This window comes from Scyliorhinus torazame, chromosome 13, assembly GCF_047496885.1.
Source record: "Scyliorhinus torazame isolate Kashiwa2021f chromosome 13, sScyTor2.1, whole genome shotgun sequence".
In the NCBI taxonomy this organism is placed as follows: Eukaryota; Metazoa; Chordata; class Chondrichthyes; order Carcharhiniformes; family Scyliorhinidae; genus Scyliorhinus; species Scyliorhinus torazame.
Genome location: NC_092719.1, coordinates 95,876,135 through 95,902,636, shown reverse-complemented (window position 1 = coordinate 95,902,636; position 26,502 = coordinate 95,876,135). Strand labels below are relative to the sequence as shown.

At 47.4% G+C, this 26,502-nt stretch overlaps 1 protein-coding gene across 5 annotated transcripts in view; it reads left to right on the top strand.

Annotated features, from left to right (window-relative positions):
- nr2c2 (nuclear receptor subfamily 2, group C, member 2) overlaps window positions 1-26,502 on the top strand; it is a 618,321-nt gene that overhangs the window by 53,824 nt on the left and 537,995 nt on the right. For 4 of the 5 annotated variants that reach the window (XM_072471981.1, XM_072471979.1, XM_072471976.1 and 1 more), the window contains one exon: window positions 15,145-15,272. The exons of the other annotated variant lie outside the window; for it this stretch is intronic. The gene's annotated coding sequence lies outside the window, so the exon portion shown is untranslated. The remainder of the gene's footprint in view (window positions 1-15,144; window positions 15,273-26,502) is intronic. 5 annotated transcript variants of the gene reach the window in all.

Here is a 26,502-nt window from a genome sequence, read left to right as displayed (position 1 = left end):
TCAATCATGGCTGAGTTCAACTCCATTTACCCGCTCTCTCTCCATAGCCCTTAATTCCTCGAGAAATCAAGAATTTATCAACTTCTGCCTTAAAGACACTCAACGTCCTGGCCTCCACCGCCCTCTGTGGCAATGAATTCCACAGACCCACCACTCTCTGGCTGAAGAAATTTCTCCTCATCTCTGTTCTAAAATGATTTCCTTTTATTCTAGTTTTATTCCCCCGGGTTCTAGTCTCCCCTGCTAATGGAAACAAGTTCCTTACGTCCACCCTACCTAAGCCATTCATTATCTTGTAAGTTTGTATTAGATCTTCCCTCAACCTCCTAAACTGTAATGAATATAATCCCAGGATCCTCAGACGTTCATCGTATGTTAGGCCTACCATCCCTGGGATCATCCGTGCGAATCTCCACTGGACCCGCTCCAGTGCTAGTATGTCCTTCCTGAGATGTGGGGCCCAAAATTGCTCACAGTATTCTAAATGGGGCCTAACTAGTGCTTTATAAAGCTTCAGAAGTACTTCCCTGCTTTTATATTCCAAGATGTGGAGATGCCGGCGTTGGACTGGGGTGAGCACAGTACGAAGTCTTACAACACCAGGTTAAAGTCCAACAGGTTTGTTTCGATGTCACTAGCTTTCGGAGCGCTGCTCCTTCCTCAGGTGAATGAAGAGGTCTGTTCCAGAAACACATATATAGACAAATTCAAAGATGCCAAACAATGCTAGGAATGCAACCATTAGCAGGTGATTAAATCCTTACAGATCCAAAGATGGGGTAACCCCAGGTTAAAGAGGTGTGAATTGTATCAAGCCAGGACAGTTGGTAGGATTTCGCAGGCCAGATGGTGGGGGATGAATGTAATGCGACATGAATCCCAGGTCCCGGTTGAGGCCGCACTCATGTGTGCGGAACTTGGCTATAAGTTTCTGCTCGGCGATTCTGCGTTGTCGTGGGTCCTGAAGGCCGCCTTGGAGAACGCTTACCCGGAGATCAGAGGCTGACTGCTGAAGTGTTCCCCGACTGGAAGGGAACATTCCTGCCTAGTGATTGTTGCGCGATGTCCGTTCATTCGTTGTCGCAGCGTCTGCATGGTCTCGCCGATGTACCACGCTTCGGGACATCCTTTCCTGCAGCGTATGAGGTAGACAACGTTGGCCGAGTCGCACGAGCATGTACCGCATACCTGGTGGGTGGTGGTCTCACGTGTAATAGTGGCATCCATGTCGATGTGTCGATATATTCCAAGCCTCTTGAGATAAATGACAACATTGCATTTGCTTTCTTAATTACGGACTCAACCTGCAAGTTTACCTTTTGAGAATCCTGGACTGACTTCCGGTTGCGGTGATGCCTTGCTAGCCGCACGTTTCGGCGGCTCCAGCTCCGACGGACCTTCGGGCTCTTTTAAGAGCCCCAACGGGAAATTTTTGTGCGACGCAACCCGGTGTGGGGTGAGTGAGAAGGGAGTCCCCCCCCCAACGGAGGAGGAAAAAACCGGCGGCGGCGGCTGCAGCGCGAGGAATCGTTGACCAAAGAGACAGAAAGGGAGAAGCACAAGATGGCGGCGGAGAAAGCGCAGGCGACATGGGGGCCCGAACAGGATGAATTTTTGAGACGGTGCGTGGAGCTGCTGAAGAGGGAGGTGCTGACCCCGATGCTACAGGCAATTGAGGGGCTCAAGGAGACACAAAAGACCCAGGAGACAGAGCTCCGCGTGGTGGAGCAGAAGGTGACGGATAATGAGGACGAGATCCTGGGCCTGGCGGTTATGACACAGATGCACGAGGCACTTCATAAAAAGTGTACTGAAAGGATCGAGGCCCTAGAAAACGGAGCGCGAAGGAAGAACCTTCGGATACTGGGTCTCCCTGAGGGTGTGGAAGGAGGGGACGGTGGAGCTTATGCAAGTACGATGCTGAGCTCACTGATGGGTGCTGAGGCCCCTACGGGCCCCTTGGAGGTGGAGTGGGCACATCGGATCCTGGCGAGAAGACCAAAAGCGGGAGAACCACCCAGGGCGATAATCGTGCGATTTCACCGCCTTAAGGACAGAGAAGAGGTCCTGAGATGGGCTAAAAAGGTGCGGAGTAGCAGATGGGAGAATGCAGTGGTACGGGTGTACCAGGATTGGAGTGCGGAGGTGGCGAGAAGGAGGGCGAGCTTTAACCGAGCCAAGGAGGTGTTGCATAAAAAGAAGGGTGAAGATCGGGATGCTGCAGCCGGCAAGACTATGGGTCACGTATCAGGAGAGACAGCATTATTTCGAGACGGCGGAAGAAGCATGGACCTTTATCAAAGAGGAGAAATTGGATCGGAACTGAGGGACTGATACTGCAGGAAATGTTATTGTTAATGTTATGGTTGATGTTAATAGAGAAGTAAATTGGGAAGGGGGGAGACATTGGGAAATGTGGGCGCCGGTGAGGGGGGAAAGACGGGACATAGATGGAGAATGAGGAAGGGGAGGGGGAGGGGAAAGGGAGCTGCGCCACAAGAGGCGGGTCAGGTAAAGGGATGTTCCCGCGCCAGAAAGAATATGGCGGGAAGACAGGCACAAGGCGAATGGGAGTTCCCCACACGGGGGGGGGGGGGGGTCGAGGAGTGAGCAGGAGTAGCCGGGGTCAGTTGAAGTCAGCTGACTTACGGAAGTAATATGGGGGGAGCAATCATGCTAGAAAGAGATCTGACGGGGGGGGGGGGGGGGGGGGACAACTGGGTTGCTGCTGCGGAAATCCAAAAGGAAATGGCTAAAGAGTGGGTGGACGGGGATGGTATGCGACGCTGGGGGGGCGAGTGGGAGCGCGGAGGCGGGATATGGGACTGGCCTAGAGAAGGTAATGGCTAGTCGACACGGGAGGGAGGCAGGTAGCCCCCTAGTGAGGCTGATCACGTGGAACGTGAGAGGCCTGAACGGACCGATAAAAAGGGCCCGAGTGCTCGCGCATTTGAAAGGACTAAGGGCAGACGTGGTCATGCTCCAAGAGACGCACCTAAAGGTGGCGGACCAAGTTAGGTTAAGGAAAGGATGGGTGGGACAGGTGTTCCACTCAGGACTAGACGCAAAGAACGGAGGGGTGGCCATTTTGGTGGAGAAACGGGTAGCATTTGAAGCAAAGAACATCGTAGCAGATAGCGGAGGTAGATATGTAATGGTGAGTGGCAGGCTGGAGGGAATGGAGGTCGTGTTGGTTAATGTATATGCCCCGAACTGGGACGATGCGGGATTTATGAGACGGATGCTGGGGCGTATACCGGACCTGGAGGTAGGAAACTTGATTTTAGGAGGGGACTTTAATACTGTGCTGGACCCGGGGCTAGATAGATCCAGCTCAAGGACCGGAAGAAGGCCGGCAGCGGCCAAGGTGCTTAAGGGGTTTATGGACCAAATGGGGGGAGTGGATCCATGGCGATTTCTTAGACCTAGGGCTAGGGAGTTCTCCTTCTTCTCCCATGTCCATAAGGTGTCCTCCCGGATAGATCTTTTTGTTTTGGGAAGGTCGTTGATCTCTAGTGTGGAAGAAGCTGAGTTTTCAGCCATAGCGGTTTCGGACCATGCCCCACATTGGGTGAACCTGGAATTAGGAGAGGAAAGGGAGCAGAGAGCACTCTGGCGATTAGATGTGGGATTGATGGCGGATGAGGGAGTGTGTGCAAGAGTGCGGGGGTGTATTGAGAGATACCTGGAGGTCAATGACGACGGCGAGGTCCCTGTGGGAGTGGTATGGGAAGCACTAAAAGCGGTGGTCAGAGGAGAGCTGATCTCCATTGGGGCCCACAAAAGGAAAACAGAGGCCAAGGAAAGGGAAAGATTACTGGGGGAGATTTTAAGGGTGGATAGGGAATTTGCAGAGACCCCGGAGGAGGGACTGTACAGGGAGAGGAGACGACTCCAGACGGAGTTTGACCTTCTGACCACCAGAAAGGCGGAGGTGCTGTGGAGGAAGGCACAGGGGAGGAGGTATGAATATGGGGAAAAGGCTAGTCGCCTGCTGGCTCATCAATTGCGAAAGAGGACAGCAGCGAGGGAGATAGGAGGAATTAGAGACGAAAAGGGAGACACGGTGCGAAGAGCAGGAAAGATAAATGAGGAGTTCAAGACCTTTTATGAGGGACTGTATAGGTCTCAACCCCCAGAGGGAGAGGAGGGGATACGGCAGTTCCTGGATCAATTGAGGTTCCCGAAAGTGGAGGAGCAGGAGGTGGTAGGCCTGGGGGCACCGATTGGGGTGGACGAGGTTATTAAGGGACTGGGAAGCAGGGAAGGCTCCGGGACCAGACGGGTTCCCGGTGGAATTTTACAGAAAATATGTGGACTTGTTGGCCCCGTTGATGGTGAGGACGTTCAATGAGGCCAGGGAAGGAGGGACTTTATCCCCGACAATGTCGGAGGCGACGATATCGCTAATTTTGAAGCGGGATAAAGATCCGTTGCAGTGCGGGTCCTATAGACCTATTTCACTATTGAACGTGGACGCCAAATTGCTGGCAAAGGTACTGGCATCGAGGATAGAGGACTGTGTCCCGTGGGTGGTGCACGAAGACCAGACAGGGTTCGTAAAAGGGAGACAACTGAATGTTAACGTGCGACGACTATTAGGGGTGATAATGATGCCCCCAGTGGAGGGGGAGGCAGAGATAGTGGCGGCAATGGATGCAGAGAAGGCATTTGATAGGGTGGAGTGGGAGTATTTATGGGAAGTGTTAAGGAGGTTTGGGTTCGGGAACGGGTTTATTAGCTGGGTCAAACTTCTTTATGGGGCTCCAACGGCAAGTGTAGTTACGGGTCGACAAAGATCGGAGTATTTCCGACTATATAGGGGAACAAGACAGGGATGCCCGCTGTCTCCATTGTTGTTCGCGTTGGCAATTGAACCTCTGGCCATGGCGTTGAGAGACTCCAGGAAAAGGAGAGGGGTGATTAGAGGGGGAGAAGAACACCGAGTCTCGTTATATGCGGATGACCTATTGTTATACGTGTCGGACCCAGCGGGGGGGATGATAGAAGTTATGCGAATGTTGAGGGAGTTTGGGGATTTCTCGGGGTATAGGCTAAACATGGGGAAGAGTGAATTATTTGTGATACATCCAGGAGACCAGAGTAGAGAGATAAAAGGCCTGCCTCTAAGGAAAGTGGAAAGAAACTTCCGATACCTGGGGATTCAGATCGCTAGGAGCTGGGGAACCTTGCACAGACTTAATCTGACACGGCTGGTAGAACAAATGGAGGAGGACTTCAAGAGGTGGGACATGCAGCCTCTGTCGCTGGCGGGCAGGGTGCAGGCAATTAAGATGATGGTCCTCCCGAGGTTCTTATTTGTATTTCAATGTCTCCCTATACTAATCACTAAGACCTTTTTCAATAAAATAGACAGGAGCATCACGAGCTTCGTGTGGGCAGGGAAAGTTCCAAGAGTAAGGAGGGGGTTCCTTCAGCGTAGTAGGGACAGAGGTGGATTGGCACTACCGAACTTGGGCGATTACTATTGGGCCGCCAATGTGGCAATGATACGTAAATGGATGATGGAGGGTGAGGGAGCGGCGTGGAAAAGACTGGAGAGAAAGTCCTGTCAAGGGACGAGTTTAGAGGCGCTGGTGACGGCGTCGCTACCGTTCTCGCCAAAAAAGTTTACCACGAACCCGGTGGTGGCGGCAACATTGAATATCGGGGACAGTGGAGGCGACAGAGAGGGGTGCGGGGTGTCCTCAATTAGGAACAACCATAGGTTCGCCCCAGGAAGACTGGATGGAGGATTTCAGAGCTGGCACCAGTTGGGAATTAGGAGGGTGGGAGATTTATTTATAGATGGGACTTTTGCGAACTTGGGAGCATTGGAGGAAAAGTATAAGTTGCCCCGGGGAAACTTCCTGAGATATATGCAGGTGAGGACGTTTACTAGACAACAGGTGAGGGAATTTCCGCTGCTCCCGACACAGGGGATTCAGGACAGAGTGCTTTCAGGGGTGTGGGTCGGAGAGGGCAAGGTGTCAGAGATATACCGAGAGATGAACCAGGGAAATGAACCAGGCCAGGTGTTGGATTTGGAGGTAGGAGAGCACTTTGGGGACAGTGACCACAATTCGGTGACGTTTACGTTAATGATGGTATACACCGCAGGGCAAGAGTTATAGCTGGGGGAAGGGCAATTATGATGCCATTAGACGTGACTTGGGGGGGATAAGGTGGAGAAGTAGGCTGCAAGTAGGCTGCAAGTGTTGGGCACACTGGAGAAGTGGGGCTTGTTCAAGGATCAGCTACTGCGTGTTCTTGATAAGTATGTACCGGTCAGGCAGGGAGGAAGGCGTCGAGCGAGGGAACCGTGGTTTACCAAGGAAGTGGAATCTCTTGTTAAGAGGAAGAAGGAGGCCTACGTGAAGATGAGGAGTGAAGTTTCAGTTGGGGCGATGGATAGTTACAAGGTAGCGAGGAAGGATCTAAAGAGAGAGCTAAGACGAGCAAGGAGGGGACATGAGAAGTATTTGGCAGGAAGGATCAAGGAAAACCCAAAAGCTTTCTATAGGTATGTCAGGAATAAGCGAATGACTAGGGAAAGAGTAGGACCAGTCAAGGACAGGGATGGGAAATTGTGTGTGGAGTCTGAAGAGATAGGCGAGATACTAAATGAATATTTTTCGTCAGTAATCACTCCGGAAAAAGATAATTTGTGGAGGAGAATGCTGAGCCCCAGGCTAATAGAATAGATGGCATTGAGGTATGTAGGGAAGAGGTGTTGGCAATTCTGGACAGGCTGAAAATAGATAAGCCCCCGGGACCTGATGGGATTTATCCTAGGATTCTCTGGGAGGCCAGGGAAGAGATTGCTGGACCTTTGGCTTTGATTTTTATGTCATCATTGGCTACAGGAATAGTGCCAGAGGACTGGAGGACAGCAAATGTGGTCCCTTTGTTCAAAAAGGGGAGCAGAGACAACCCCGGCAACTATAGACCGGTGAGCCTCCCGTCTGTAGTGGGTAAAGTCTTGGAGGGGATTATAAGAGACAAGATTTATAATCATCTAGATAGGAATAATATGATCAGGGATAGTCAGCATGGCTTTGTGAAGGGTAGGTCATGCCTCACAAACCTTTATTGAGTTCTTTGAGAAGGTGACTGAACAGGTAGATGAGGGTAGAGCAGTTGATGTGGTGTATATGGATTTCAGCAAAGCGTTTGATAAGGTTCCCCACGGTAGGCTATTGCAGAAAATACGGAGGCTGGGGATTGAGGGTGATTTAGAGATGTGGATCAGAAATTGGCTAGCTGAAAGAAGACAGAGGGTGGTGGTTGATGGGAAATGTTCAGAATGGAGTACAGTCACAAGTGGAGTACCACAAGGATCTGTTCTGGGGCCGTTGCTGTTTGTCATTTTTATCAATGACCTAGAGGAAGGCGCAGAAGGGTGGGTGAGTAAATTTGCAGACGATACTAAAGTCGGTGGTGTTGTCGATAGTGTGGAAGGATGTAGCAGGTTACAGAGGGATATAGATAAGCTGCAGAGCTGGGCTGAGAGGTGGCAAATGGAGTTTAATGTAGAGAAGTGTGAGGTGATTCACTTTGGAAGGAATAACAGGAATGCGGAATATTTGGCTAATGGTAAAGTTCTTGAAAGTGTGGATGAGCAGAGAGATCTAGGTGTCCATGTACATAGACCCCTGAAAGTTGCCACCCAGGTTGATAGGGTTGTGAAGAAGGCCTATGGAGTGTTGGCCTTTATTGGTAGAGGGATTGAGTTCCGGAGTCGGGAGGTCATGTTGCAGCTGTACAGAACTCTGGTACGGCCGCATTTGGAGTATTGCGTACAGTTCTGGTCACCGCATTATAGGAAGGATGTGGAGGCTTTGGAGCGGGTGCAGAGGAGATTTACCAGGATGTTGCCTGGTATGGAGGGAAAATCTTATGAGGAAAGGCTGATGGACTTGTGGTTGTTTTCGTTGGAGAGAAGAAGGTTAAGAGGAGACTTAATAGAGGCATACAGAATGATCAGGGGGTTGGATAGGGTGGACAGTGAGAGCCTTCTCCCGCGGATGGAAATGGCTGGCACGAGGGGACATAACTTTAAACTGAGGGGTAATAGATATAGGACAGAGGTCAGAGGTAGGTTCTTTACGCAAAGAGTAGTGAGGCCGTGGAATGCCCTACCTGCTACAGTAGTGAACTCGCCAACATTGAGGGCATTTAAAAGTTTATTGGATAAACATATGGATGATAATGGCATAGTGTAGGTTAGATGGCTTTTGTTTCGGTGCAACATCGTGGGCCGAAGGGCCTGTACTGCGCTGTATTGTTCTATGTTCTATGAGGGAAGAGGGGGAGGAGTTGGTGGGCGAACTAAAAGGAAAGTGGGAAGAATAACTAGGGGAGGAGATAGAGGAGGGTATGTGGGCTGATGCCCTAAGCAGAGTAAATTCCTCTTCCTCATGCGCCAGGCTTAGCCTGATTCAATTTAAGGTGCTACATAGAGCACACATAACGGGAACAAGATTGAGCAGGTTTTTGGAGTGGAGGACAAATGTGGGAGGTGCGGCGGGAGCCCGGCAAACCACGCACATATGTTTTGGGCGTGCCCGGCACTGGAGGGGTACTGGAAGGGAGTGACGGGAGTGATTTCGAAGGTGGTGAAGGCCCGGGTCAAACGAGGCTGGGGGCTAGCTCTATTTGGAGTTGCGGATGAGCCGGGAGTGCAGGAGGCGAAAGAGGCCGACGTTGTGGCCTTGCATCCCTAGTAGCCCGGCGTAGGATCCTACTCATGTGGAAGGAGGCGAAACCCCTCGGACTGGAGGCCTGGGTAAACGATATGGCGGGGTTCATTAAACTGGAGCAGATAAAGTTTGCCCTGAGAGGATCGGCTCAAGGGTTCACCAGGCGGTGGCAGCCATTTCTCGACTACCTAGGGGAACGTTAGAGGGAAGACCAGCAGCGGCAGCCCAGGGGGGAGGGGGGGGGGGGGGGGGAGGGGGGGGGGTTTAGTTTAGTTTATGTCAAAAGATTATGGGGTTTAGTTATTTGTGCACTGTTAAAAATTTCATTACTGTTACGTTTGCTTTGTAAGAGGGAAAACATTGTTGTTTGGAAAAAAATTTCAAGAAAATATATTTAAAAAAAAAAGAGAATCCTGGACTAGGACTCCCAAGTCCCTTTGCACTTCAGCATTATGAATTTTGTCACCGTTTAGAAAATAGTCCATGCCTCTATTCTTTTTTCCAAAGTGCAAGACCTCGCACTTGCCCACTCAGTGAAGACTGACGCAAAGTACTTATTTAGTTCGTCAGCTATTTCTTTGTCTCCCATCACTAGATTACCAGCGTCATTTTGGAGCGGCCCGTGTCTACTTTTGCCTCCTGTTTGTTTTTAATGTATTTAAAGAAACTTTTACTATCATTCCTAATGTTACTGGCTATGCTACCTTCATATTTGATCCTCTCCTTCTTTATTTCTCTCTTTGTTATCCTCTGTTTGTTTTTGCAGCCTTCCCAATGTTCTGACTTCCCACTACTCTTTACCACATTATAGGCTTTCTCTTTTGCTTTGTTGCATTCCCTGACTTCCTTTTTTCAGCCATGGCTGCCTAATCCCCCCTCTGATAACCTTTCTTTTCTTTGGGATGAACCTCTGTACTGTGTCCTCAATTACTCCCACAAACTCCTGCCATTGCTGTTCTACTGTCTTTCCCACTAGGCTCTGCTCCCAGTCGATTTTCGTCAGTTCCTCCCTCATGCCCCTGTCGTTACCTTGATTTAACTGTAACACCTTTACATCTGATTCTACCTTCTTTCTTTCAAATTGCAGACTGAATTCTACCATATTATGATCACTGCCTCCTCAGTGTTCCCATACTTTAAGATCTTTTATCAAGTCTGGCTCATTACATAACACTGAGTCCAGCATGGCCTGTTCCCTCATGGGTTCCATCACAAGCTGTTCCAAAACGCCCTCCTGTAAACATTCAATGAATTCCCTTTCTTTGGGTCCACTGCCTTTCTGACATGCACTTTGTATTTCGTGGTGCATTTTGTGCCCCCGGTCCTGACCACTGTTAGGAGGCCTGTACATAACTCCCATTATGGTTTTTTTGCCTTTGTGGTTCCTCAACTCTACCCACACAGACTCCACATCATCTGACCCTATGTCGTTTAGTGCTATTGATTTAATTTCATTCCTAATTAACTAGGCAACCCCGCCCCCTCTGCCCACCTCTCTGTCTTTTCGATAGGTTGTGAATCCGTGGATGTTTAAATGCCAGTCCTGAACCCCCTGCAACCATGTCTCTGTGATGCCTACCACATCATACCTGCCAGTCACAATCTGGGCCACAAGCTCATCTACCTTGTTCCGTACACTGCGCGCATTTAAATATAGCACCTTTAATTCTCTATTGACCGTCCCTTTTTGTTTTCTTAGTGTGGTGGACCTTGGTTGACTGAGCCTTTCCATATACTGTCATATTTTGTGGGATGGGGACAATCGTAACCACTCGAGTTTTGTCTGTTCGTGTTTTTTTTGTATTCCTAAGCAGTTACGCTCCCCGCTGATTACTTCACCTCTTGGCTCCCTGACTTTCCCTTCCCCCCCCAATCTTTAGTTTAAAGTCCTATTGACCACCCTATTTACTCTTTTCGCCAGAATACTGGTCCCAGCTCGGTTCAGGTGGAGACCATCCCAACGGTATAGGTCCCTCCCCCCTGTCCCAAAACTGATGCCAGTGTCCCATGAAAAGGAACCCCTCTTTCCCACACCACTCTTTCAGCCACGTGTTAACTTCCCTTATTCTTGCCTCCCTATGCCAATTTGCACGTGGCTCGGGCAGTAATCCGGAGATTATGACACTTGAGGACGTGTTTTTTAAGTTGAATCCTAGCTCTTTATAATCTCTAAACAGGTCCTCTTTCCTAGACTTGCCTATGTTGTTGGTACCGACATGGACCACAACAACTGGATCCTCCCCCTCCCTCTCCAGTATCCTTTCAAGCTGGTCAGAGATGTCCCGCACCTGAGCACTGGGCAGGCAACATACCATGCGGGACTCTTTATCCTGCTCACAAAGGATACTATCTATCCCCCTGATAATGGAATCCCCTACAACTACAACTTGCCTATTTGCTCCCTCCCCTTGAATGGCCTGCTGGACCATGGTGCCTTGGTCAGCTGACTCATCCTTCCTGCCTCATATCTGTTGGACAGGGTCAAGGGCTGAGGCTCCTGAGTTTCTGACTGCTGGTTCCCTTTACCTGCCTGACTTGCAGTCACACCCTGCTGTCCCTGGCCACTGGCAGGATTTAAACTACTTACTCTGACAGGTGTGACTGCCTCCTGAAACGGTGTCCAGGTAAGTCTCCCCCTCCTGGATGTGCCTCAGTGTTTGAAGCTCAGACTCCAGCTCATCAACTCTGAACCGGAGCTCTTCGAGCAGCCAACACTTACTGCAGATGAGGTCGCTGCAGCTCGCAATGGGATTTGCCAGCTCCCACATCAAGCAGCTCAAGTACACCTGACCAGCCATCTCTAATTAATTAATTAGTTTAATTTAAGTTTACGAGTTTAGCTGTGTTTTTAAAAAAATTTGGGGCAGATTTGCTATCAACCAATCCGATCACAGCTTCCCTCTGACGTCACTTTTGAAAAAAAAAATGGAAAACCGGAAGTAATTTAAAAAAAAATGTATTTTATTACAAACCTGTATCAAAACAGGTTACAACAAATAAACACCCGGGAAACATACTTCCCAACAAGCAACTATACAGTCTGTACAGATTTTTCCCATTTATCATCGTCCCTCCCCCCACCCCCTGTGACGAACAGCTCCTCAAACGCGGTCCTCCATCTTTTCTCAAACTCCCTGCTGAGCCCCTTAACTCAAACTTCATCTTCTCTAACTGCAGGAAGTCGTACAGGTCACCCAACGGAGCCGCTACCCCAGGTGGCGATGCCGACCGCCACTCCAACAGAATTCGCCGCCATTCAGTCAGAGAGGCTTCAGTCAGAGAGACGAAGGCCACGACATCGGCCTTCCTCCTCTCCATGAGCTCCGGCTTCTCTGAAACCCCAAATATCGCCACCAAAGGGTCGGGTCCACCTCCTCCTCTACTACCCTGGCTAAGACTGCGCACGAACACTCCCAGCCAGACTCTTCCCAATTTTTTGCAACCCCAAAACATGTGTGCGTGATTTGCTCACCTCTGCCCACACCTCTCACATTCATCTGCTACCCACTGAAAGAACCCACTCATTCCCGCCCGAGTCATATGCACCCTGTGCACCACCTTAAACTGGATCAGGCTCATCCTTGCACAAGAGGAGATCCCGTTCACCCTATGCAGTGCCCCACTCCATACTCTCCAATTGATCTCCCCTCCCAACTCCGCTTCCCATTACGCGCCGTGCCCGATTTTGGCGTGAAAGGTGATTCTTCGCCCCCCCCCCCGTGCCAAACGCGATTTTGGCGCGGGGCTGCGGAGACTCCAGTGCCTTTTGTTTCTGCCTATACTCTCAATTTTCCCAGTGAGACAGAGTCCCTGTTTCATCATACTTTGCTTTCAGTTTGTAGCCTGCCTTCAGGCCCTGTTTTCAGGAATCCAACACCCACAAGCTTATTGGAGAGAGCTGGGGCTTGGGGAGGTTTTGGGGGTTGCGTCTGTGACTTGAGAGATCGGGACGCCATTATTATGGAGCTCTTCAGTGCAGAAAAGGGGCTAAGTGTGGCCTCGTTGGGAAGTTCACTGCTGATGCCCCTGATCTACCCAGATCATCATAAGATACTGGGTGTTTCTCGGTGTTCCAAGCTAAGCTTGCGGTACGGGCCTCTGCCCTAAGCAGTGGTTTTCTGGGGAGGATTTTTCTGGATCTTTTGTCTCCGCTGCCAGAAAAACATTCCAAAGGTATAATATCCAAACACCACCTGTAACTGGGCAGAGCACAGCCTTCTGAACTCACTCATTGAGCACCAGCCAAATAAATCAGACCAAGTCCCAGCCAATCTCTATCATTGGTGCCATTCCACAATTTAAATCCGCACAGCCTTCTGGATTCTTCCATTTGAATTAATGGCACAGGCCATGGTTTCCTTCTGCTTGAATTAGAACGGCTGTTTGCCTTAAAGACAAATGTCCACAAATCATCTCTGGATCAATAATGTAACAACAAAAAATAAAAGAAAGGGGAAATGAAGGCAGCACGGTGGCACAGTGGATAGCACTGCTGCTTTACGACACCGAGGGCCCGGGTTTGATCCTGGCCCCGGGACTCCGTGTGGAGTTTGCACATTCTCCCTGAGTCTGCGTGGTTCTCACCCCCACAACCCAAAAAGATGTGCAGGGTAGGTGAATTGGCCACGCTAAATTTCCCCTTAATTGGAAAAAAATTGGGTACTCTAAATTTAATAAAAAAAGAAAGGGGAAACCAGGGAATAGACAAATTCTATGTCTATGTCTATAGGGAATAGACGAGATGAAAAGCAATACAAAAAGACAAGGAACCCTGGCCCAGGTTGGACACCTGGTTCCATCTACATTACTTCTGTTGGAAATTGGCCGATAGAACCTTGCCATCTCTGCGCGCCTATTTCGGTGTTCGGTAGCACAGTGGTTAGCACTGTTGCTTCACAGCTCCAGGGCCCCAGGTTTGATTCCCGGCTTGGGTCACTGTCTGTGCGGAGTCTGCACATTCTCCCCGTTTCTGCGTGGGTTTCCTCCGGGTGCTCCGGTTTCCTCCCACCTTCCAAAGATGTGCAGGGTAGGTGGATTGGCTTTGCTAAATTGCCTTTAGTATCCAAAAAGGTTAGGTGGGGTTACTGGGTTACGGGGATAGGGTGGAGGTGTGGGCTTGGGTAGGGCGCTCTTTCCAAGGGCTGGTGCACACTCGATGGGCGGAATAGCCTTGTTCTGCACTGTAAATTCTATAAAATTCTATAAAAATTGTGTGAAAATAACACCACTTGAAAAGGGAATTATCCAATATCGGTTTATAGCTCAAGTGAAGGAATACCTCATTGAACTTAAATTCTGGACTCAGCCACCTACATGAAACAATATTCCTTTTCTCTATGGTCTCTGCCCTAAGTCTTTCTTTACTCTATCTCTCTTTAACTGTATGAATGCAGAGGAAGCAACATTGCAACCCTCCTCGCCTCCCGTGTTTTGAGTGTCAGCAAATAAACTAACCGTATGAGTTCATCCTATCTCGGGTATACTGTGGGGTTATTAATAGAAAGTAGATCACACCAAAACTGAGGGGTTGGCAAAAACACCACCGCTTATAAAGGGGGAAACAAATCAAGACACCTTTTTGTTTATAGATGGGTGGTGAGAAGAGAAACAAACACCATTTAAGTTAACCCTCCTATATGGAAACAACAGCCTTTTTTTAGTTCGGTAGCTTGTTTGGAAGCCGCTCTGCTCCTTGACTCTAGAAGCTCTGACTGTAGCCATGACTCTACTATGTTGTACCTTGTCCAAATCGTTCGAAAATATATTGCATGTTCTAGAACATAGAATTTGCAGTGCAGAAGGAGACCATTCGGCCCATCGAGTCTGCACCAGCTCTTGGAAAGAGCACCCCACCCAAGGTCAACAACTCCACCCTATCCCCATAACCCAGTAACCCCACCCAACACTAAGGGCAATTTTGGACACTAAGGGCAATTTATTATGGCCAATCCACCTAACCTGCACATCTTTGGACTGTGGGAGGAAACCGGAGCACCCGGAGGAAACCCACGCACACACGGGGAGGATGCGCAGACTCCGCACAGATAGAGACCCAAGCCGGAATCGAACCTGGGACCCTGGAGCTGTGAAACAATTGTGCTATCCACAATGCTACCGTGCTGCCTTCTACATTATCCTTACCTGCACTTTCTGTTGCTTATTCAAATATGGTTGGTCAACCTTCCTTTTTTGAAACCTAGACTCACTATTGTTTATTCTATTTCATTTTCTAGATGCTTTCTGTACACCTTTGAGGGACTTGAATACATTCCTACCAGTCAGTGGTTTTGAGCTAACTGGTGAATAATTGTCTAGATTTGGTCTTTTATCTTCTTTGAAATCAGGACTTAGCCATCTGCCAATATTCTTACACTATTCATTTATCTATTGATTTTTTATGTATACATATGTGTAAACTTCATGCCTCTTCGATCTCTCTTAGTTTCATCAAGTATGTGCAGATCCAATACTCCCAGACCAACTAAACAGCATTGAATTTTAAGAAAACAAAGGTTGCTTTTGGATCAACTAATGGGCTGATGGAAAAGAAGGTCATCAACAATTTTGGAGGTAATGGGAAATTATGTGAAGAGTATTTTCTAGGATTGCATTGGGCTATTGAAAGATATTCAAAGAGATTCTAAAGGAATCATTGGGTTCAGGGAAATTAGTTTTTATATGGTATTCATTCTTCAAAATGATGCTTGACTGTTCGAATTGAGTGATTTTATGAGTACACCTATCAATTTTAAATTAGATTATCAGATATTCCAGATAGAAGAACTTGAAATGAAATGAAATGAAAATCGCTTATTGTCACAAGTAGGCTTCAAATGAAATTACTGTGAAAAGCCCCTAGTCGCCACATTCCGGCGCCTGTTCGGGGAGGCTGTTACGGGAACTTGAAAATAGATAGAGCGGCTGAGCTGGATGTTATCCAAATGAAGGCTGTCGGGATGATGGGACACGTGCTGTGTGAATCCCTAGCTTTTACTTTTAATAGTTCGCTGAAATCTGAGATTCTTCCTGTTGACTGGAAGGGGGTTAATGTAGTACCCACTTTTATAAAAAGAAATGTCAAAAAGGACCAGGTAAATATTGGATTGGATTGGATTTGTTTATTGTCACATGTACTGAGGTACAGTGAAAAGTATTTTTCTGCGAACAGCTCAACAGATCATTGAGTACATGGGAAGAAAAGGGAATAAAAGAAAATACATAATAGGGCAACACAAGGTATACATAAGCACCGGCATCGGATGAAGCATACAGGGTGTAGTGTTAATGAGGTCAGTTTATAAGAGGGTCATTTAGGAGTCTGGTAACAGCGGGGAAGAAGCTGTTTTTGAGTCTGTTCGTGCGTGTTCTCAGACTTCTGTATCTCCTGCCAGATGGAAGAGTGAGTAAGCCGGGTGACGGGGTCTTTGATTATGCTGCCCGTTTTCCCCAGGCAGTGGGAGGTGTAGATGGAGTCAATGGATGGGAGGCAGGTTTGTGTGATGGACTGGGCGGTGTTCATGACTCTGAAGTTTCTTGCGGTCCTGGGCCGAGCAGTTGGGGCGGCACGGTAGCACAAGTGGATAGCACTGTGGCTTCACAGCGCCAGGGTCCCAGGTGTCCCTTAGTGTCCAAAAAGGTTTTGAGGGGTTATTGGGTTACGGGGATAGGATGGAAGTGAGGGCTTAAGTGGGTTGGTGCAGACTCGATGGGCCGAATGGCCTCCTTCTGCACTGTATGTTCTATGTACTATATGACCAGGCTATGAATGCAGCCAGATAGGATGCTTTCTATGGTGCATCTGTAAAAGTTGGTAAGGGTTAATGTGGACAAGCCGAATTTCCTTAGTTTCCGGAGGAAGTATAGGCGCTGTTGTGCTTTCTTGGTGGTAGCTTCGACGTGGGTGGACCAGGACAAATTTTTGGAGATGTGCACCCCTCGGAATTTTAAACTGCTAACCATCTCCACCTCGACCTCGTTGATGCTGACAGGGGTGTGTACAGTACTTTGCTTCCTGAAGTCAATGACCAGCTCTTTAATATTGCTGGCATTGAGGGAGAGATTGTTGCCGTTGCACCACTCCACTAGGTTCTCTAACTCCCTCCTGTATTCTGACTCGTCGTTATTCGAGATCCGGCCCACTATGGTCGTATCGTTAGCAAACGTGTAGATGGAGTTGGAACCAAATGTTGCCACACAGTCGTGTGAGCCTCAGCCCTTGACTCTGTCCAACAGGTATGAGGCAATTGCTCCCTGTGTGGATGGCGAACAGGGTTGCAGGAAGGATGAGTCAGCTGACCAAGGCACCATGGTTCAGCAGGCCATTCGAGGGGAGAGGGAGTAAATAGTCCCGCATGGTATGTTGCCTGCCCAGTGCTAGGGTGCGAGACATCTCTGACTGGTTTGAAAGGATACTGGAGAGGGAGGGGGAGGATCCAGTTGTTGTGGTCCATGTCGGTACCAACAAGTCTAGGAAAGAGGACCTGTTTAGAGATTATAAAGAGCTAGGATTCAAATTAAAAAAACAGGTCCTCAAGGGTCATAATCTCCGGATTACTGCCCGAGCCACGTGCAAATTGGCATAGGGAGGCAAGAATAAGGGAAGTTAACACGTGGCTGAAAGAGTGGTGTGGGAAAGAGTGGTTCCTTTTCATGGGGCACTGGCATCAGTTTTGGGACAGGGGGGAGGGACCTATACCGTTGGGATGGTCTCCACCTGAACCGAGCTGGGACCAGTGTTCTGGCGAAAAGAGTAAATAGGGTGGTCAATAGGACTTTAAACTAAAGATTGGGGGGGAAGGGAAAGTCAGGGAACCAAGAGGTGAAGTAATCAGCGGGGAGCGTAGCTGCTTAGGAATACAAAAAAACACGAACAGACAAAACTCGAGTGGTTACGATTGTCCCCATCCCACAAAATATGACAGTATATGGAAAGGCTCAGTCAACCAAGGTCCACCACACTAAGAAAACAAAAAGGGACGGTCAATAGAGAATTAAATGTGCTATATTTAAATGCGCGCAGTGTACGGAACAAGGTAGATGAGCTTGTGGCCCAGATTGTGACTGGCAGGTATGATGTGGTAGGCATCACAGAGACATGGTTGCAGGGGGTTCAGGACTGGCATTTAAACATCCACGGATTCACAACCTATCGAAAAGACAGAGAGGTGGGCAGAGGGGGCGGGGTTGCCTTGTTAATTAGGAATGAAATTAAATCAATAGCACTAAACGACATAGGGTCAGATGATGTGGAGTCTGTGTGGGTAGAGTTGAGGAACCACAAAGGCAAAAAAACCATAATGGGAGTTATGTACAGGCCTCCTAACAGTGGTCAGGACCGGGGGCACAAAATGCACCACGAAATAGAAAGTGCATGTCAGAAAGGCAAGGTCACAGTGATCATGGGGGACTTCAATATGCAGGTGGACTGGGTAAATAATGCTGCCAGTGGACCCAAGGAAAGGGAATTCATTGAATGTTTACAGGAGGGCTTTTTGGAACAGCTTGTGATGGAGCCCACGAGGGACAGGACATTCTGGACTACAGTTAAATAAAGGTAACTACAGGGGCATGAGGGAGGAACTGACGAAAATCAATTGGGAGCAGAGCCTAGTGGGAAAGACAGTAGAACAGCAATGGCAGGAGTTTGTGGGAGTAATTGAGGACACAGTACAGAGGTTCATCCCAAAGAAAAGAAAGGTTATCAGAGGGGGGATTAGGCAGCCATGGCTGAAAAAAGGAAGTCAGGGAATGCAACAAAGCAAAAGAGAAAGCCTATAATGTGGTAAAGAGTAGTGGGAAGTCAGAAGATTGGGAAGACTACAAAAACAAACAGAGGATAACAAAGAGAGAAATAAGGAAAGAGAGGATCAAATTTGAAGGTAGCCTAGCCAGTAACATTAGGAATGATAGTAAAAGTTTCTTTAAATACATTAAAAACAAACGGGAGGCAAAAGTTGACATTGGGCCGCTCCAAGATGACGCTGGTAATTTTGTGATGGGAGACAAGGAAATCGCTGAGGAACTGAATAACTGAAGACATGAGTAATATCCCAACAATTCCGTAGAGTCAGGGGGCAGAGTTGAATATGGTAGCCATCACAAAGGAGAAAGTGCTAGAGAAACTAAGAGGTCTAAAAATTGATAAATCCCCGGGCCCAGATGGGCTACATCCTAGAGTTCTAAAGGAGATAGCTGAAGAAATAGTGGAGGCGTTAGTTATGATCTTTCAAAAGTCACTGGAGTCAGGGAAAGTCCCAGAGGATTGGAAAATCGCTGTTGTAACCCCCCTGTTCAAGAACGGAACAAGGAAAAAGATGGAAAATTATAGGCCAATTAGCCTAACCTCGGTTGTTGGCAAGATTCTAGAATCCATTGTTAAGGATGAGATTTCTAAATTCTTGGAAGTGCAGGGTCGGATTAGGACAAGTCAGCATGGATTTAGTAAGGGTCGGTCGTGCCTGACAAACCTGTTAGAGTTCTTTGCAGAGATAACAAATAGGTTAGACCAAGGAGAGCCAATGGATCTATGTTATCTATCTTGACTTCCAAAAGGCCTTTGATAAGGTGCCTCACGGGAGACTGCTGAGTAAAATAAGGGCCCATGGTATTCGAGGCAAGGTACTAACATGGATTGACGATTGGCTGTCAGGCAGAAGGCAGAGAGTTGGGATAAAAGGTTCTTTTTCGGAATGGCAACCGGTGGCAAGTGGTGTCCCGCAGGGTTCAGTGTTGGGGCCACAGCTGTTCTCTTTATATATTAACGATCTAGATGACGGGACTGGGGGCATTCTGGCTAAGTTTGCCGATGATACAAAGATAGGTGGAGGGGCAGGTAGTATGGAGGAGGTGGGGAGGCTGCAGAAAGATTTAGACAGTTTAGGAGAGTGGTCCAAGAAATGGCTGATGAAATTCAACGTGGGCAAGTGCGAGGTCTTGCACTTTGGAAAAAAGAATAGAGGCATGGACTATTTTCTAAACGGTGACAAAATTCATAATGCTGAAGTGCAAAGGGACTTGGGAGTCCTAGTCCAGGATTCTCTAAAGGTAAACTTGCAGGTTGAGTCCGTAATTAAGAAAGCAAATGCAATGTTGTCATTCATCTCAAGAGGCTTGGAATATAAAAGCAGGGATGTACTTCTGAAGCTTTATAAAGCATTAGTTAGGCCCCATTTAGAATACTGTGAGCAATTTTGGGCCCCACACCTCAGGAAGGACATACTGGCACTGGAGCGGGTCCAGCGGAGATTCACACGGATGATCCCAGGAATGGTAGGCCTAACATACGATGAACGTCTGAGGATCCTGGGATTATATTCATTGAAGTTTAGGAGGTTGAGGGGAGATCTAATAGAAACCTACAAGATAATGAATGGCTTAGATAGGGTGGACGTAGGGAAGTTGTTTCCATTAGCAGGGGAGACTAGGACCCGGGGGCACAGCCTTAGAATAAAAGGGAGTCACTTTAGAACAGAGATGAGGAGAAATTTCTTCAGCCAGAGAGTGGTGGGTCTGTGGAATTCGTTGCCACAGAGGGCGGTGGAGGCCGGGACGTTGAGTGTCTTTAAGACAGAAGTTGATAAATTCTTGATTTCTCGAGGAATTAAGGGCTATGGAGAGAGAGTGGGTAAATGGAGTTGAAATCAGCCATGATTGAATGGTGGAGTGGACTCGATGGGCCGAATGGCCTTACTTCCACTCCTATGTCTTATGGTCTTATAGTGTGTGCACAGGGAGTAGAGTGGGGGGCTAAGTACGCAGCCTTGCGGGGCGCCGGTGTTGAGGACTATTGTGGAGGAGGTGTTGTTGTTCATTCTTACTGAGTTGTGGTCTGTTGGTCAGAAAATCGAGGATCCAGTTGCAGAGTGGGGAGCCAAGTCCTATGTTTTGGAGCTTTGATATGAGCTTGGCTGGGATTATGGTGTTGAAGGCGAAGCTGTAGTCAATAAATATGGACTGTTAGCTAGGTAATAGGAACAATGCTTGAGGAAAACATTAATGATGTAATACAGGTGTCAATTTTTTTTTTTTTACACATAATGGATAAATGGTATCTGGTTAAGTAAGGGTTAAAAACCTGGGTAAACGTGTTTTTGACTGCTGCAATCATATTTTATAATAATCTTGGTTTGAAAAAAAACAGCTTTTAGCAGCGTGGGTGCAATTAATCATTGTAAAAGCTTGGGCTAATACAATTTTGGTTTGCTTATGGGGATTCCCTGGGGGGTTAATTAGTTTTCAGCTTGGCTGAGATGATGTAATTGCTGGGTGGAGCAAATGCATCCAGCATTTTGAGAAAGCATTTTCAGTTGAGTTCTGATCTGGCTGAAGATGTGCCCAGTGAAACAGTTTTGCTCTGTGTAAGTTAGTTAAACTGTATTTAAAGCTGTGCAGACTTGTCTGAGGACAAGGAGGAGCTGGACAAGCCATTGAAAACAGCTTTTGAAGACATCCAGCCAGAGTTTCTGTGGAGATTCAGATTGGAGTCAGATCTGTTTCTGTAAAGCAGTGTGAAGAGATCTATTTCTCAAAGAATAATTCTAAAGCAAGTATTACTCTGTGCCATTGGTATTCAGGGTGGATTGAGAGCTGAAATGGTCTTTTTCTTGTTGTTTACGTGGGAATAAAGATAGCAATTAAGGGTATGGTATTCACTGTGTTGTGTAGTGTTGTTTCAGAGGTAATTGTAAGCTATTTATGGGTGTGGTGTTGAAGATTTAAATACTGTGTTAGTAATACAGTTTGTTTGAAAACACCAAAACCCTATTTGTTCGTGTAACAACTCCTGTAGCAAAGCATCCTTTCCTCATAGTCTTGCAAAATTAAAATAAAATATTAGGGTTCAGTATTGCCACTGTTGGGGTTTGGTCTGGGATTGTAATAGCTTCACCCCTCACCTCCGCTGCCCCTCTCTTTCTCTCCCCTTCCTGCAGTCTCTCCCACAAGTCCCCTCCGTCCGGCAGCCCCTCCACTCTCTCATTCGAGCCTGATGTGCAGAGTCTAGCAGGAGTGTTCCCAGGATGTCAGGCTGCCACAAGTTATGTGTCCAGCACCTCCTGCACAGCCAAGAAGCTCACTTTGCACACTTGCCGAATCTGATAACAGGCAATGTTGTACCAGCTTCTCAGTTGGCCTTGGCAAGTGAATAAGATGGGCAGTTTCTCTCCCATAACTGCCCCTGTGAGTGGAAAGGTAGCACCGTGGTTAGCACTGCTGCTTCAGAGCACCAGGGACCAGGTCCAATTCCTGGCTTGGGTCACTCTCTGTGCGGAGTCTGCACGTACTCCCCATGTCTGTGTGGATTTCCTCCAGGTGCTCCGGTTTCCTTCCACAGTCCAAAGATGTGCAGGTTAGGTGGACTGGCCAAGCTAAATTGCCCCTTAGTGTCCAAAAGGTTAGGTGGGATTATGGGGATAGGGTGGCGGTGTGGATTTGAGTAGGGTGCTCTTTCCAAGGGCTGGTGTTGACTTGATGGGCCGAATGGCCTCTTTCTGCACTGTAAATTCTATGATTCTATGAACTGAGTTTTCCCAGGCCTTTCGGAGCCATTGAAGGGTGAATTTGCTCACTGCCCCCATATATTTTGAATCCTGGTGTAATATATGAAGCTTTGGATAAAGATGAATTAAGGGTGCCCCACATGGCTTCATAAAATGGTTAGGCCTCACAAATCTAATTGTATTTTTTGAAGAAATTACAAGCGTGTGAATGAACCGCCTACTTGAACCCTAGTCCTTGTGGTGCAGCAGACCTGCAGTGTTGTTCAGGAGAGAATTCACTATTTTCTTAGTAACAATGAAGGAACAGCAATATATTTCTAAGTTAGGAAGATGTGTGACTTGGAGATAAATCTGCAGATCGTGGCGTTTCCATGCACCAACTTTTCTTGTTTTTCTAGCTAGTAGTGGTGGTGGGTTTGGAAGGGATTGTCAAAGGAACCTTTGCGAATTGTTGCAGGGCATATTGTAGATCATGCACATTGCAGCCACTATGTGTCATTGTTGGAGGCAATGAATGGTTAGTGTGGTGAATGGGGTGCCAAATGAGCAGACTGCTTTGGCCTGGATATTGTCGAGCTTATAAATACATAGATACATGGAAGAGAGGAGCAGGAGGAGGCCTTTTTGGCCCTTCAAGCCTGCAATTCATGAATCAGCCATGATTCATCACAATGATTCACCTCACTTAATTTCATTTGAATCTGATACGGTCCACAAAACCTAGTTTTTAAAGACTCCCCTACCACTGGTAACAACACTAAAACTTTATCCCCACTGGCAAAACTACTAACTTTGGATTTCTTGTTCGCTACCCGTTTCATCACATTTTGTGCAACTCTCAAATGTTGTCCAGCCAATTCACCTGCTCTATTTAGTCGTTCCCTAAAATTTGACACGTAATCCAATAGTGTAATTTCTGATTTCTCACCCACCAATTTTTCCTTGGTCAATTTAAGTGGTCGTCTTACCTCATGACCAAAAATTAGTTCAAAAGGACTAAATTTGGTAGACTCATTAGGTGCATCCCTAATTGCAAACAATACGAATGGGATTCCTTTATCCCAATCCTCTGGATAATCTTGACATTGTCTTTAATGTCTAATGCCACCTTTCTAACGCTCCCTGCGATTCTGGATGGTACGCAGTTAATTTAAAGTGTTTTATTCCTAAGCTTTGAATACCTTTGAATTAAAATTTGTTCCTTGATCCGATTGAATTTCTGTGGGTAGTCCATATCTAGTAAAGAATTTAAGTAACTTCTCCACAATCCATTTAGATATAATATTACGTACTGGAATGGCCTCTGGAAACCTAGTAGACACATCCATTATAGTCAAAAGATATTGATTCCAACTTTTTGTTTTAGGAAGCGGTCCTACACAATCAATTGGGACCCTTGTAAAAGGTTCCTCAAATGCTGGAATGGGTATTAAGGGCGCTGGTTTTATCACTGCTTGAGGTTTCCCCATCACTGGACATGTGTGACATGATTGACAAAATTTATCTACATCTTTACGTAGTCCAGGCCAATAAAAATGTTTCTGGATTTTAGCTTGAGTTTTCCTTATCCCCAAATGGAGGGAAGATCTTATGAGGAAAGGCTGAGGGACTTGAGGCTGTTTTCGTTCGAGAGCAGAAGGTTAAGAGGTGACTTAATTGAGGTATACAAGATGATCAGAGGATTGGATAGGGTGGACAGTGAGAGCCTTTTTCCACGGATGGTAATGTCTAGCACGAGGGGACATAGCTTTAAGTTGAGGGGAGATAGATATAAGACAGATGTCAGAGGTAGGTTCTTTACTCGGAGAGTAGTAAGGGTGTGGAATGCCCTGCCTGCAACAGTAGTGGACTCAACACTAAGGGCATTCAAATGTTCATAGGATAGACATATGGACGATAAGGGAATTGTGTAGATGGGCTTTAGAGTGGTTTCACAGGTCGGCGCAACATTGAGGGCCGAAGGGCCTGTACTGCGCTGTAATGTTCTATGTTCTATGTTCCTCCTGATACACATGAGTAAACTTTATCCACACAAGTAAATTCTTTAAATACATCTGGCACCTTATTCACAATTACTTCTTCAACAGGCTGTACAATCGTTTGCATCTCCTTCGCTTCCCTTGGGCTTTCCTTTACCACTCTAGCAAATCCCACTGTCTTTCTGTTTTACCACATCAGCCTTCCCAATGCTTTTCTTCAACCACCAACACTGTGACTTTACATGGACTAGTTTATTACAGTGAAAACATTTGAAATTTTTCATTTCTTTTCCACCCTCCTGGATTTCTTTTTTAATCTGAGGTACACTCTCTTTATTGTCTCCCATCAGATCACCTTTACTTTTACCAGTTGAGTATTTCTCATGTCCCCAGTTTCTATCCTTCATCGGCTGAAACTGATGTCGGAAACCAATCTTTGATTTATGAACTAATTCATAATCATCTGCCATTTCCGCTGCTAATCTCGCAGTTTTAACCCTCTGTTCTTCCACATGAGTTCTCACTACATCAGGAATTGAATTTTTAAACTCCTCCAAAAGTATAATTTCTCTGAGAGCTTCATACGTTTGGTCTATTTTCAAAGCCCTTATCCACCTATCAAAATTACTCTGAGCCTTTCAAACTCCATCTATATTCGACCAAATTCTTTCCTTAAATTTCTAAACCTTTGTCTGTCAGCTTCAGGCTCATATGCACTTAAGATGGATTTCTTCACCTCCTCATACGTTCCAGATACCTCCTCCGGTAGTGATGCAAACACTTCACTAGCTCTACCTACCAGCTTTGTTTGAATCAGTAACACCCACATGTCCTGTGGCCATTTCATTTTTTTAGCTACCTTCTCAAATGAAATGAAAAAGGTTTCCACTTCCTTCTTGTCAAACCTTGGCAATGCTTGGCCATATTTAAATAGATTCCCACCAAGCCTTCGACTATGACGCTCTTTCTCACCATCCTCATCACTATCCTCCAACTGTACGTTTCCCTTTACGTCTGCCAATTTTAACTGATTGTCATGTTTCATGGCCATTTTCTGAAGTTCAAACTGCCTCTCTTTATCTTTTCCCCTGATCTGTATCTCCCTTTCTTTTTCTTTTTGTTCTGCTAGGGCTATTCTTTCTTTTCTCCTTTCTTCGCTCTCCTTTTCTTTTTCCTCTCTCTCTTTTTCGCTTTCTTTTTCCTCTCTCTCTCTTTCTCTTTTTCCTCCCACTCTTTCTCTTTCTTTTTCCTCTCTCCCTCTTTCTCTTTCTTTTTCCTCTCTCTCACTCTCGTATTCCAGCTGCTTTAATTCTTTCTCATATTCCATTTATTTAATTTGCAACTGAATTTTTGCCATTTCCCATTTGTCAAACTCTATCTCAGGCAACTTTAAATGCCTAACCACCGCCATAATTACCTCATCTTTTCGCATTTTGTCAGGTAATGTTAACGGCAATGTTCTTGCCAAATCTAACAGTCTGCTTTTCGTTTCTGTCCGTAAAGTACTACGTGTGCAGGAGCTGAGTGAGCTGGTACTCTGAAAACAGCGCGGGAGATGAGTGAGCCGGGACTCTGAAAGCAGCGCGGGAGCTGAGTGAGCCGGGACTCTGAAAACAGCGCGGGAGCTGAGTGAGCCGGGACTTTGAAAACAGCGCGGGAGCTGAGTGAGCCGGGACTCTGAAAACAGCGCGGGAGCTGAGTGAGCCGGGACTCTGAAAACAGCGCGGGAGCTGAGTGAGCCGGGACTCTGAAAACAGCGCGGGAGCTGAGTGAGCCGGGACTCTGAAAACAGCGCGGGAGCTGAGTGAGCCGGGACTCTGAAAACAGCGCGGGAGCTGAGTGAGCCGGGACTTTGAAAACAGCGCGGGAGCTGAGTGAGCCGGGACTCTGAAAACAGCGCGGGAGCTGAGTGAGCCGGGACTCTGAAAACAGCGCGGGAGCTGAGTGAGCCGGAACTCTGAAAACAGCGCGGGAGCTGAGTGAGCCGGGACTCTGAAAACAGCGCGAGAGGTGAGTGAGCCGGGACTCTGAAAACAGCGCGGGAGCTGAGTGAGCCGCGACAGTGAAAACAGCGCGGGAGCTGAGTGAGCCGCGACAGTGAAAACAGCGCGGGAGCTGAGTGAGCCGGGACTCTGAAAACAGCGCGGGAGCTGAGTGAGCCTGGACTCTGAAAACAGCGCGGGAGCTGAGTGAGCCGGGACTCTGAAAACAGCGCGGGAGCTGAGTGAGCCGGGACTTTGAAAACAGCGCGGGAGCTGAGTGAGCCGGGACTCTGAAAACAGCGCGGGAGCTGAGTGAGCCGGGACTCTGAAAACAGCGCGGGAG